The 12,065-nt window shown below is 35.0% G+C and overlaps 1 protein-coding gene across 2 annotated transcripts in view; it reads right to left on the bottom strand.

The window, feature by feature from the left end:
• Positions 1–11,342, bottom strand: part of LOC143241118 (uncharacterized) — a 121,682-nt gene extending 110,340 nt beyond the window's left edge. For both annotated transcript variants that reach the window (XM_076484709.1, XM_076484710.1), the window contains exon 1: positions 10,691–11,342. The gene's annotated coding sequence lies outside the window, so the exon portion shown is untranslated. The remainder of the gene's footprint in view (positions 1–10,690) is intronic.
• Positions 11,343–12,065: the final 723 nt, after the last annotated feature.

Below are 12,065 nucleotides of genomic sequence, written 5' to 3'. Positions count from 1 at the left end.
ATATAACTCAGCTTTGTTTTTACAACAATATTAACTTCTACGTGTATATTGACGTATACCTAATTTTTTTACAACAATATCGACCGTTACGTGTATATTAAAGTATAACTAAGTTTTGTTTCCAGAACAATATTAACCTCTACGTGTATATTCAGGTATAACTCAGCTATGTTTTCACAATAATATTGACCACTACGTGTATATTAAAGTGCAACTCAGTTTTGTTTTCACAGCAATATTAACCTTTATGTGTATACTAAGATATAACTCAGCTTTGTTTTCACAATAATAATGACCTCTACAAATTCTGTTTGTACCTCAAATAACACTTATAGGCCTAACATATTGCTAATATTGCTTTCTTATTTAATAATCTTATTATTATAAATTGCTGGAATAATCATGTTATTATAAGTCTATAATCATCCATTTTGAATGAATCCATTAATATATAAAATTTCTACTCAACCACAGAAGAGAAACGGGATGAATATTAATTTCACACCCTGTAACTAATTTGTTATAATTCTGTTAAATATTATACTCTGTAAACCAGTAGCTTCTAACCTTCTACTTTCGAACCACCTGATGTTTTTTACCAAACGCATCACAAAGGAATTTATACATTACACTGCCGCCTCCTTCAGTAATTATGCGACCTCTCGTGGAACACCTGAAAGAGACCTGTGTATACAAAATCCAGAACCGCTATTATGGACAGAAAAATTGATTTATCTGTATTAATACACGTACACGTACACGTACAGTGCACGATGTGAGGTTTATAGATGTCAACAAATTATTTACATAATTAATTTATTGATTTAACTGTTGTATAATTGTTTTTTTTAAATTAGTTAATATAAACAGTGTTCTGTCCTATATACACATGTATCAGTAATGGTTGAAATTACTTAGACTGTATGTATACCTCATGTAACGAAAGACGAAACTGGAGAAATCCCATCAGTTCCGTTAAAGGCCACCCCCACTAAATGATATTGAATTATTACTGATATAGCACACACGTGAGTTTTAAAAACAAAATAACTTCTTTTTCAAATATTCGAAACATTTGTTATTAATTAAATCATACTTGGCAGGTCCAAGTGTAAAGGCCTAGAATAATGTAGAGGTCAAATAAACACACAAACTTCACTAAAATTACTGAATGATGCTGATATTATAAGTTTTGGCCCTCTAGTGAGAAATATGCGCTATAACATGATATAAGATATTTTGTTATTTTCATACACTGAAAATATCAACATTTTGTCGATTAAATTTTAAATTTTACACTTTTATCAAAAGCTCATGTGTTAATTTAAAAAATTATAACAAATCAATAATATTTTTAAAGCGGTTTTAATAATTTCAAAAGGGCCCCAAGAAACTTTTAAGAATTAGAAATTTTATTTAGTAAAGAAGTAAATAAAGCACAATATAAAAAACAATAACTCAACATAGTGTTCGACTCGTAGTCCGAGGGTCGCGGTTTCGAATCCTCCTCACATCAAATATGTGCGCCCTTTTAGCCATGGGGAGCATTATGATGTGCGGTCAATCCTACTATTCATTGGTAAAAGAGTAGCCCAAGAGTTGGCGGTGGGTGGTGATGACTAGCTGCCTTCCCTAACTATTGGGCTACGCTTTTACGACAAATATTGGTATTTACCGCCACATTATAACGTCTCCACGGTTAAAAGAGCGAGCATGCTTGGTGTGATGGGAATTCGAACCCTACACCTCAGATTATGAGTCGAGCGCCCTAATCACCTGGCCATGCCAGGCCCTTTTACATGTCTATCAAAATGAAATATCTAAAATCGTTTTTTACCGTTTTCATCCATAGTTCACAGAAGGAACAAAAAATAACAATTAAAAAAAAACTGTTAAAGTTATTCTCCCTTAACCCTAACATGGGAGACTTATAAATCATTTTGATATACCTACTCAAAACAACACTACAATAATCAACAAATTTTAGTAGTAATTTCGAATTGTTCTGTTTGCAGCCGAACAGTTTTGATTAACACTAATTTTATACGTTGAAGCCTATGTTGTTTTACTTATTAACTAATTAGTTGTTAAATATTTCAAAATGTTTTTCTTTATTATACAGCCAAATGTTGTGAATAAGAAAAACTAACAAACGTGTTACGACACTTTTAAACCTTTTGTGGCTTCATAGTCGTTAATACTTTTAAGAAATTAAACTGAAACATTTGGTATTGGAAGTAAAAAACATATCATTTCACTTCCTGTAAAATAACGTTTATTTAACAATTGTAACTCCACACCGATCAAAGACACGTTTCTTACCGAAAGATATAGGTGTTAAAAAATCCAGTATTTTCCTTTCTTTATAGCACATTAGGTTGTTATTAACCAACCGGAACGTTTATCCAACTGGTTGGACTTGTTTGGTATATGTAGCCAATTCCTCAGAGACGAATATTGTTATTTACAGTTATCACACACAAGAGTTTCGTGTTTTCGGTCATTATTCGTACACGTTAACTAGGTGTCACCACTTGTTTCAACCTTTTTTTTTTACCTGGAATCTTATTCCGTGTTTTACAGATATGTTAAATCTTCTCAAGCCTAACCCCCCCCCCAAAAAAAAAAAAAAAAAAGGTAGCGTAGTTGGGAACTTTATGCCTAACTGACGATCTGCACCTTGGAGATCAGTCCTCGATTTCTATGATCATAAGCCCTTAAGCTAACCGCTGAGCCACAAGGGGAGACATTTTTACTAAAGGAATTTGGCAAAAGGGTCTACTTTTGATATTTTTCATTTAAAATCATACATTTATTCACCATGTAGAAATATAAATGAACTAACAATTCACCAATCAAACGTTTTGAACTCACAATATAAAACAAACAAACAATTGACTACAACTCCTCACTGAGACATTTACTCACCATATAAAAACACAAATAAACCCACAATTCACCAGTTAGATAGTTATTAACCACATGAAAACATAAGCTCACAGTTTACCAATCACACGATTATTACCGTGTAAGAATATAAATAAGGTTAAAATTCGCCAATCAGATTGAAGGAGTACAAATGTGTTTCTATATATTTAGAAACATCACCATGTTACTTTCCAACATTCTATCTCTATCATAAACCAGACTGACTGGGGGAGAACTGACGCTATTTCTCATTTGTCCATGGTACGAATGTTGTCTCCTGATATTCGCCCAACGTGTTTATTGGTTGCTTCTTCGGGGCTCATACAAACATTGCAAAGTTTTTAAGAGAACTCTTGTCATGCTATCCAATACGAACCATTTGGTAAATATTTTTTTACAACATAAATGAATTAACGGATATCTCGATTCATCAGACCAGAATCGTTTTTGTTGTTTGTTTGTTTATGAATTACACATAATTTTAGAAGTTTGACTTTTAGACTGATGTGCTAAATCATCATGCAGCCACGTAGTAAAAACTCTGAGCCCTTGGAGTTGGACGTTACACTACAGTGGTGTAGGAAGAAATTGCAAAAAGAGAAGTGCTTGGCTAGACATGTAAATTTAATAACATTAGATTAAAAGTACAAAAAACAGTTAAAAGTAGCTCAAGCTAAGGAGATCTGGGAGCATGATTCCTAGGAAATTAATATAATAATATAATTTACAGCTGCAGTACAACTTACGTACGTGCCTCTAGCGCCCCCAATCAGACGTTGGCCAAATTTTGAAATGTTTGAAATAGAAGACATACTTTTGGCTGTCAAACACAAAATAAATTCTTGCACAACATTCGTCTTTCTCATAATCATCTACGAGAATATTCCTAACATTAGAGTAGCACTAAACTGGATCACAAACTGTCACGTGTGTAGAACTTTATTAACCAGACAGTAACACCTTGAATAACATTAAAGATATGTGCTCGACAACCATGTTTCACTTTGACTAGAGAGTCTAAAGGTTTGAATAGCTTTATTACCCAGAAAAGGCTTCGCTGGCTCATTCATAAACATATGCTTGGTTGTTTGTTTTTTTTTTTATTACAGCAAAGCCACACTGCTGTGTCCATCGTGGAGAATCGAAACCCGAATTTGCCGTAATAAGCTCGTAAACTTATCACTACCCCACCGAAGTACAAGTGAACACATGTAACAGCTAGCACTAATAAATGTTGTATAATTTTCATCAAAAAGTAGTTTTTATGACATTTCATTTCAACGTTAACCTGTCTCTTAACAAGTTTTCAAACTCAGGTGATCGCTTGGAACTATACTATTTTATATACGCTTGCAAATGTTTGTAACATGTATAGACACCTGTAAAAATAGTTCACTTGTTGTATATTATCCATCAGTACTGATATTAGCCAGAAAACAAAATATTTTCTGACGCCACCGTTTCCGAGAAGTAACACCAAGTGGACTGGAATGTCTACCAAAACGTGTGTGGGGTTAGAAAGTCTAGGTCACAGACAGTATAACCGTGCGAAACACGTAGTGTCATAAATGATAATTTAAAACAAGCGTTACGCTTTCATTTGGAACCAACTTTAACTAAAAGACAGTTTCATATTGTGTCTCTAGAGTGCGCATTTTTTTAAATTAACCGGTGTTACTACTTCATTAGTCACGTGGTATGTATATTTTCTGCATATAATATTGTTCCACAATGTAGGTTATTGTAACTCACGTGGTATAGAGTGTGTGTATTGTTCAAGTCAAGGTAGGTAACTGCAACTTAACGTTCAGTTGTGGACAATATGACAAAAATAACCTATGTGAGTGACAATAATTTTACCAGTTATTAGGATGCAATACGAAATTTCTTTTCAATTTAAGTCGACCAGTAATCCCAACTCACCCCGAAGTTTCTGTGAAATTATTCAAATTAACAACATCAAACTCACCTAAATCAGTTGGAACAGATAAAATCAAAACCTATTTTGCATACAACAATACACTGTCGTCAGATTGATGCAGTAGAAAGAGTCGTGCGCATTGTTACAGTGAAGCAACAAGGACTGTAGTACATTGTTACACTAATTATATTGTATAACCTTATTATATATAGTTCCCGTGTTACCATACAATATTTAACTTTCTTTTATAAATAATAAACATACTCACCTGTTCCATTAATCGTACAATTATCATTTTTACTTTGTTTCTTCAAATTCCGACTTCTTAAGGTAACATTCACCACTGATAGCGTCTGTTTCTAGCACCGTATTCAGTAATTTAATCAGTCTAAAAAAGCGAAATTAATCAGTTCATATCTAAGATAAATAAGAAGTCCAGGCAGCAATTAAGTAACGATAAGTTGAACAAATAATTGGGTGTTACAGTCAGTACAGTGATGGACTTCATCAATAACGACAGGATAAACAAGCAAATATGTGTTACAGTCAGGACAGTGATGGACTTCATCAGTAACGACAGGATAAACAAGCAAATATGTGTTACAGTCAGGACAGGGATGGACTTCATCAGTAACAACAGGATAAACAAACGGATGTGTGTTACAGTCAGGACAGTGATGGACTTCATCAGTAACGACAGGATAAACAAACGGATGTGTGTTACTGTCAGGACAGGGATGGACTTCATCAGTAACGACAGGATAAACAAACGGATGTGTGTTACAGTCAGTACAGTGATGGACTTCATCAGTAACGACAGGATAAACAAGCAAATATGTGTTACAGTCAGGACAGGGATGGACTTCATCAGTAACGACAGGATAAACAAGCAAATATGTGTTACAGTCAGGACAGGGATGGACTTCATCAGTAACGACAGGATAAACAAAAGGATATATGTTACAGTCAGTACAGTGATGGACTTCATCAGTAACGACAGGATAAACAAACAAATGTATGTTACAGTCAGGACAGGGATGGACTTCATCAGTAACGACAGGATAAACAAACAAATGTATGTTACAGTCAGGACAGGGAAGGACTTCATCAGTAACGACAGGATAAACAAACGGATGTGTGTTACAGTCAGGACAGGGATGGACTTCATCAGTAACGACAGGATAAACAAACGAATGTGTGTTGGACTTCATTAATAATGATACAGTCAGGACAGGGATGGACTTCATCAGTAACGACAGGATAAACAAAAGGATGTGTATTACAGTCAGGACAGGGGTGGACTTTATCAGTAACGACAGGATAAACAAACAAATGTATGTTAGAGTCAGGACAGGGAAGGACTTCATCAGTAACGACAGAATAAACAAACGAATGTGTGTTACAGTCAGGACAGGGATGGACTTCATCAGTAACGACAGGATAAACAAACGGATGTGTGTTACAGTCAGGACAGGGATGGACTTCATCAGTAATAACAAGTTAAAGAAATATTTGTGTGTTATGGTCAAGACAGAGATGGACTTCATCAATATTGATAGGATAACCAAATAGTTGTGTGTTATGGTCAGGACAGGGATAGGCTTCATCAGTAATGATAAGATAAACAAATATTTGTGTACTTTGTTCAGGACAGAGATGTACTTTATCAGTAATAATAAGATAACCAAATAGTTGTGTGTTATTGTCAAGACAGATATGGACTTCATCAATAATAATAGGATAAACAAATATTTGTGTTATGGTCAGGATAGAGATGGACTTCTTCAGTAATGATAGGATAAACAAATATTTGTGTGTTATGGTCAGGACAGGGATGGACTTCTTCAGTAATGATAGGATAAACAAATATTTGTGTGTTACAGTCAGGACAGGGATGGACTTCATCAGTAACGACAGGATAAACAAACGGATGTGTGTTACAGTCAGAACAGGGATGGACTTCATCAGTAACGACAGGATAAACAAACAGATGTGTGTTACAGTCAGCACAAGGAAGGACTTCATCAGTAACGACAGGATAAACAAAAGGATGTGTGTTACAGTCAGGACAGGGATGAACTTCATCAGTAATGATAGGATAACCAAATAGTTGTGTGTTATGGTCAGGACAGGGATAGGCTTCATCAGTAATGATAAGATAACCAAATAGTTGTGTGTTATGGTCAAGACAGAGATGGACTTCATCAATAATAATAGGATAAACAAATAGTTGTGTTATGGTCAGGATAGAGATGGACTTCTTCAATAATTATAGGATAAACAAATATTTGTGTGTTGTGGTCAGGATAGAGATGGACTTCTTCAGTAATGATAGGATAACCAAATAGTTGTGTGTTATGGTCAGGACAGAGATGGGTTAATCAGCAATGAGAGGATAAACAAATAGTTGTGTGTTATAGTCAGAAGAAGGAAGAACTTCATAAGAAATGATAGGATAAACCAACAGATGTGTGTTATGATTAAAACAGAGAAAAGTACAGTTGTGTGTTATGGTACTCACACAGATATATGTTGACAGCGAAACTATGTTGAAACAAGTATGGTCAATTCCTCCAACAAAATACGGCACTTTTCGTTGGCGTTGTCGTACTCAAGAGCAGTTTTTATGCTGTGAATGTCCCGGCAAAGCGTGATTATAATTCATTACGTGTCTCCAAATACACTTTTCTCAGGTTTACTCTATTTTGAAAGACAATGTCCTTTGTTCACTCCTCTGTATCCTAGCCGCCCTGATGAGATAAACGTATCTTCGGCAGCGAATATGATGAACATAGTGTAGTTATAAACTGTTCGTCTTTTTGAAGAAATCCTGATGTGGTGTTTGAAATACTTATCGGTAAGCCTGATAGTAACATATTATGAAAAATATCTTTAAGAGCAGCCCTTCAAGAGGTTCTAAGATAAGTATGAGAACTTTTTAACACTTAAATTGGTTTCGATACAGTGGGAGGAACACAGAAAACCCACTGTGTATCTTTGTGAACAAATATAATTAAGAAGAGCCCTTCCAATGGTTCAATACAGTGGGAGGAACACAGAAAACCCACTGTGTATCTTTGTGAACAAATATAATTAAGAAGAGCCCCTCCAATGGTTCAATACAGTGGGAGGAACACAGAAAACCCACTGTGTATCTTTGTGAACAAATATAATTAAGAAAAGCCCCTCCAATGGTTCAATACAGTGGGAGGAACACAGAAAACCCACTGTGTATCTTTGTGAACAAATATAATTAAGAAGAGCCCCTCCAATGGTTCAATACAGTGGGAGGAACACAGAAAACCCACTGTGTATCTTTGTGAACAAATATAATTAAGAAGAGCCCCTCCAATGGTTTAGCGGTAAATTTGAAGGCTTGTAACACTAAAATAGGTTTCAATACCCGCGGTGGTCAGAACACAGATAACCCATTGTGTACTTTTGTGCATAAGTAAAATATAATTGAGAAGATATTTTACAAGGTTTTATTTAAAATGTCTGCATGTAGTGTTTTATATCCTGGTCTGAATTTAATGATAATTTTGATCAGGTATTACAGGTCAAATCTGCTACCTGACGATGACCGAAGAAGGTCGAAACGTTGTTCGCTCCTCTACGTAAAATATTTTCTCAACCCAAACGAGCCGTTTTTACATATATATTTTTCTACAAGTGGGTTTTCTCGACATCACTGATTATAAATAGGTTAGTAGCTGTGTAGAGGTATTTTTCTAAACGGTTCGAACCTTGGGTAGTGTATGAACTTCACTCAGTATAAAACGTGTGTTGTGTGAATCATTAGGTCACGTAACTGGCATCCTAGTTACCGAGGTTAAACTTCCAACGGGTTAAACATTTTAGGTCGGAATGTAATATTCTTAGTGGTAGTCTAAATAGTTTTAGTGATTTTCTAAATATATGCATACTTAAGTAAATCACGAATTATATCAGCTGGTAACTTTATTTGGTCTTCCATCATAAATGGCCCGTTGGTTAGAGCACTTAATTCACTATCGAGGGTTCGAGTCCAGTCAACGAATATGGAGGCGTTGATTAACTGTTTTCCCTGTCACTTCAAATTTAAGGACGACTAGCGAAGATAACCCTCCTTAAGTAGGTTTAAGCTAAGTTCAAAGCGAAACGAATTGCTATTATAATTTTTTTTAATCTCCATAGCAACAGAAACTTCTGTTCCATACATTCTTGTGAAACTGCAACTTGTTTGTCATATATATTAAGCACGAAAATAAAATATAAATAAACACCATGTGTACTGAATGTGAATTATCTTCTCATTTAAAGTAATCGAATAAGGACAAGGAAGTAAAGTCTAGGGTTACATATACCACAACAAGGATTACTGTCATGGAACAATGAATATTTTATATTCATCTATTCTTAGTAACTAAATAGTTAAACATAATGAAAATTTGAACAATAACACCTAATTAACTAATATAATTAATTAAAAGCAATATGAAAATAAATTATAACAATAACACTCAGGTACATCCGGGTTATCGAATCCCGAATTTCATCGTTGTAAGTTCGCAGACATGCCACTGAACCACCGGGGACATTTAAATAAGTAATTACAATAAAAAGGTAAATAAATTTCACTATGTCGTGAAAACCTAAAACCAGAAATTTTAACAGATAATACAGAAAATTTAGAAATTAATTATAGGTTGTGATTTAACTTATGGTTTACACCAATATTTTGTACTGTTTACGCCAGATTTGCACATACATCGTTAACTGGTTAATATCATTACGTGTATGTGCATTCTCCACGAGCTTAACTTCAACAAGCTGGAGTGAACAAATGTACAAAACGTCATTTGGTGTATGAAGCCTACACACTTTTAATTTACTGGTCCACGATAAACTCATTATTAGAGCCACTATATATATCAACTGGCCTACAACATTGTAGAATAAATCTTTCATCAACATTTCTTGAATCACAGACTTCGACGAGTTTTTTTCAGAATTCAAGGTCTACATCATGTCTCGTAACTTGTGAATGTTTTCCAACAGTACCTATATAACTATTATTAAAACTATAAATGGCGCCAGCTGCATGCTCAGAAAGGGACCATTCAGAATTTCAAGAATATATTTAAGCCTTTGGAATCGACCTAATAAACACACTGCCAAGAGGTTGTCATCTATGTGTTTGTTACGTCCAAGTTACTTTTCGTCGACGTCGAATCATCACTTATACTTTATTGCACCATTCTTTATAATTTGTTTGTGATTGTTTTAACAGGGACAGTCGTGTCTTGTTTGGTTGGATGGAGCATGCCACACTTGCTTTCTATGATGGTTTTCAGAAGACGTATAACCTGAGTCCACTTGGTCCGTGACTGACATAAACCCAGGAGAATTTTCTTATTTAATTTAATATTATTTTTATTTCATTTATTCGATTCAACTGCGTGTTCTCGCATGTTCGTACATGTGTTTGTTCCTTTTTTTATATATACTCTTTTCCGATTTTAAATAAATAAAAATAACAGTACTCCAAACGTTACAGCCTCTCTGTTCGCTTCCGTTATCCTGACTGGTTAAACTTCCCGACCATCACGCAGTTTAACAAAGTTGTTAAATTTTACTTATTAAAATAACTGTTAAATGAGCAACTTCCATCTTATCTGCATAAAGACGAAATCAACATTACAAATTAAAACAGGAAGCCCACAGAACGTTCATCCGGTCCTGATATTAACTGTAAAATTTACTTTCTAAAAGTGTGACGTCACATCGCGAGAATCCATGTAAAAACTTATAAAGAACGTGAAAACTAAGTTCAACATATGTAAACAAGTAAAGACTCACCTCTAGTGCTTTTACCAGGAAGGTTTCTTGGGTTACCTTGTTGAAAGTCCAGAAACAAACACAGTTGAATCACCACCGAATATGACAGGTTTGTGGTTTGTTTGTTTGTTTTGGTCGCGACGAACACCACCACACGTTTTTTTTCTTTAGCGACCTCACGGAGTAGGTACACTTTCGTTTAGTTAACCAAGCTATAATATTGGACGTTAGGCTTATCCATTTGTTTCAGTTATCAGACGACAGAAGATACTTATGCCTAACTTTCCTGTTTTAACGTTAGGGTGAGTTGTAAAAAAAAAAAAAAAATTAAATAATCCTAGCATGCAACGCTGCCGCTGAAGTTCACTTACCCTCGGCACTAAAATTTCTCACCTAACAGGTAGACGTGTCCAAGTCTATGATGTTAATTCTTCCGTGACTTCACAACCTATATTTTCTTACACTAAGTGTGGATCCTACACATTCAAAACACTCATGTTTATCCCTTTTGTTGTTGTTGTTGTTTTTCAGTAACTTTGCCTTCCTTTTCTTTATTCCAATATTCTTCCGCGAGCCACACAGAACTTAGCTTTAATAGAATAACGAACAAGTGTACGACCACCAGCTGCTACATACATACCAACCACAACTTGCCTGTAAGTGCGCGTACTCGAGATACCTCGAGTTGATACGGCTATCTGACGTGACTACGGCGACAGGTATGCTACGATTCCTTGTAACAGGCGGGATGAGGAAGGGGGGGGGGTATCTCCTGGTTCCCTTGGAGGTTCTGAAATTAGTGCTGACTGAGTACAATATATCCTGTGGAGGAAGTGTGGCCGTTTAGATAATGTTAGCAACTTTCTGAAATGGTTTAATGTCCTTTAACTGTCTAATTTTCTGTATACTGTTGATTAGTCATGTGTTATTTAGCGAAGTAAAATGTACTTCCAAGGGAATGATCCTAGCAGATATCGAAGTGTGATAATCCACATACAACTCAAGAAATATGGTAGTAGTGAGTAAAAAGTAAGCCTTAAGCCAATGTGTAGTTTTCACGTGTGTAATCGAGTCTTCAAAGAGTAAAAAGTAGGCCTAAGGCTAATGTGAAGTTTTCACGTGTATAATCGTGTCTTCAAAAGAGTAAAAAGTAGGCCTAGGGCTAATGTGTAGTTTTCACGTGTATAATCGAGTCTTCAAAGAGTAAAAAGTAGGCCTAGGGCTAATATGTAGTTTTCACGTGTATAATCGAGTCTTCAAAGAGTAAAAAGAAGTTTTTATTTAACCTATGTAATAAGAAAAAAAAATCAACTTAACCAAATTAAAAACTTACATCTGAAAACAACAACAAAGAAACATTCCTAGCAGAGAAAAGAGAATTAAAGTGTAATATTGA

Source organism: Tachypleus tridentatus, chromosome 13 (assembly GCF_004210375.1).
Source record: "Tachypleus tridentatus isolate NWPU-2018 chromosome 13, ASM421037v1, whole genome shotgun sequence".
Lineage (NCBI taxonomy): Eukaryota > Metazoa > Arthropoda > Merostomata > Xiphosura > Limulidae > Tachypleus > Tachypleus tridentatus.
This window is presented reverse-complemented; position numbering and strand designations above follow the sequence as displayed.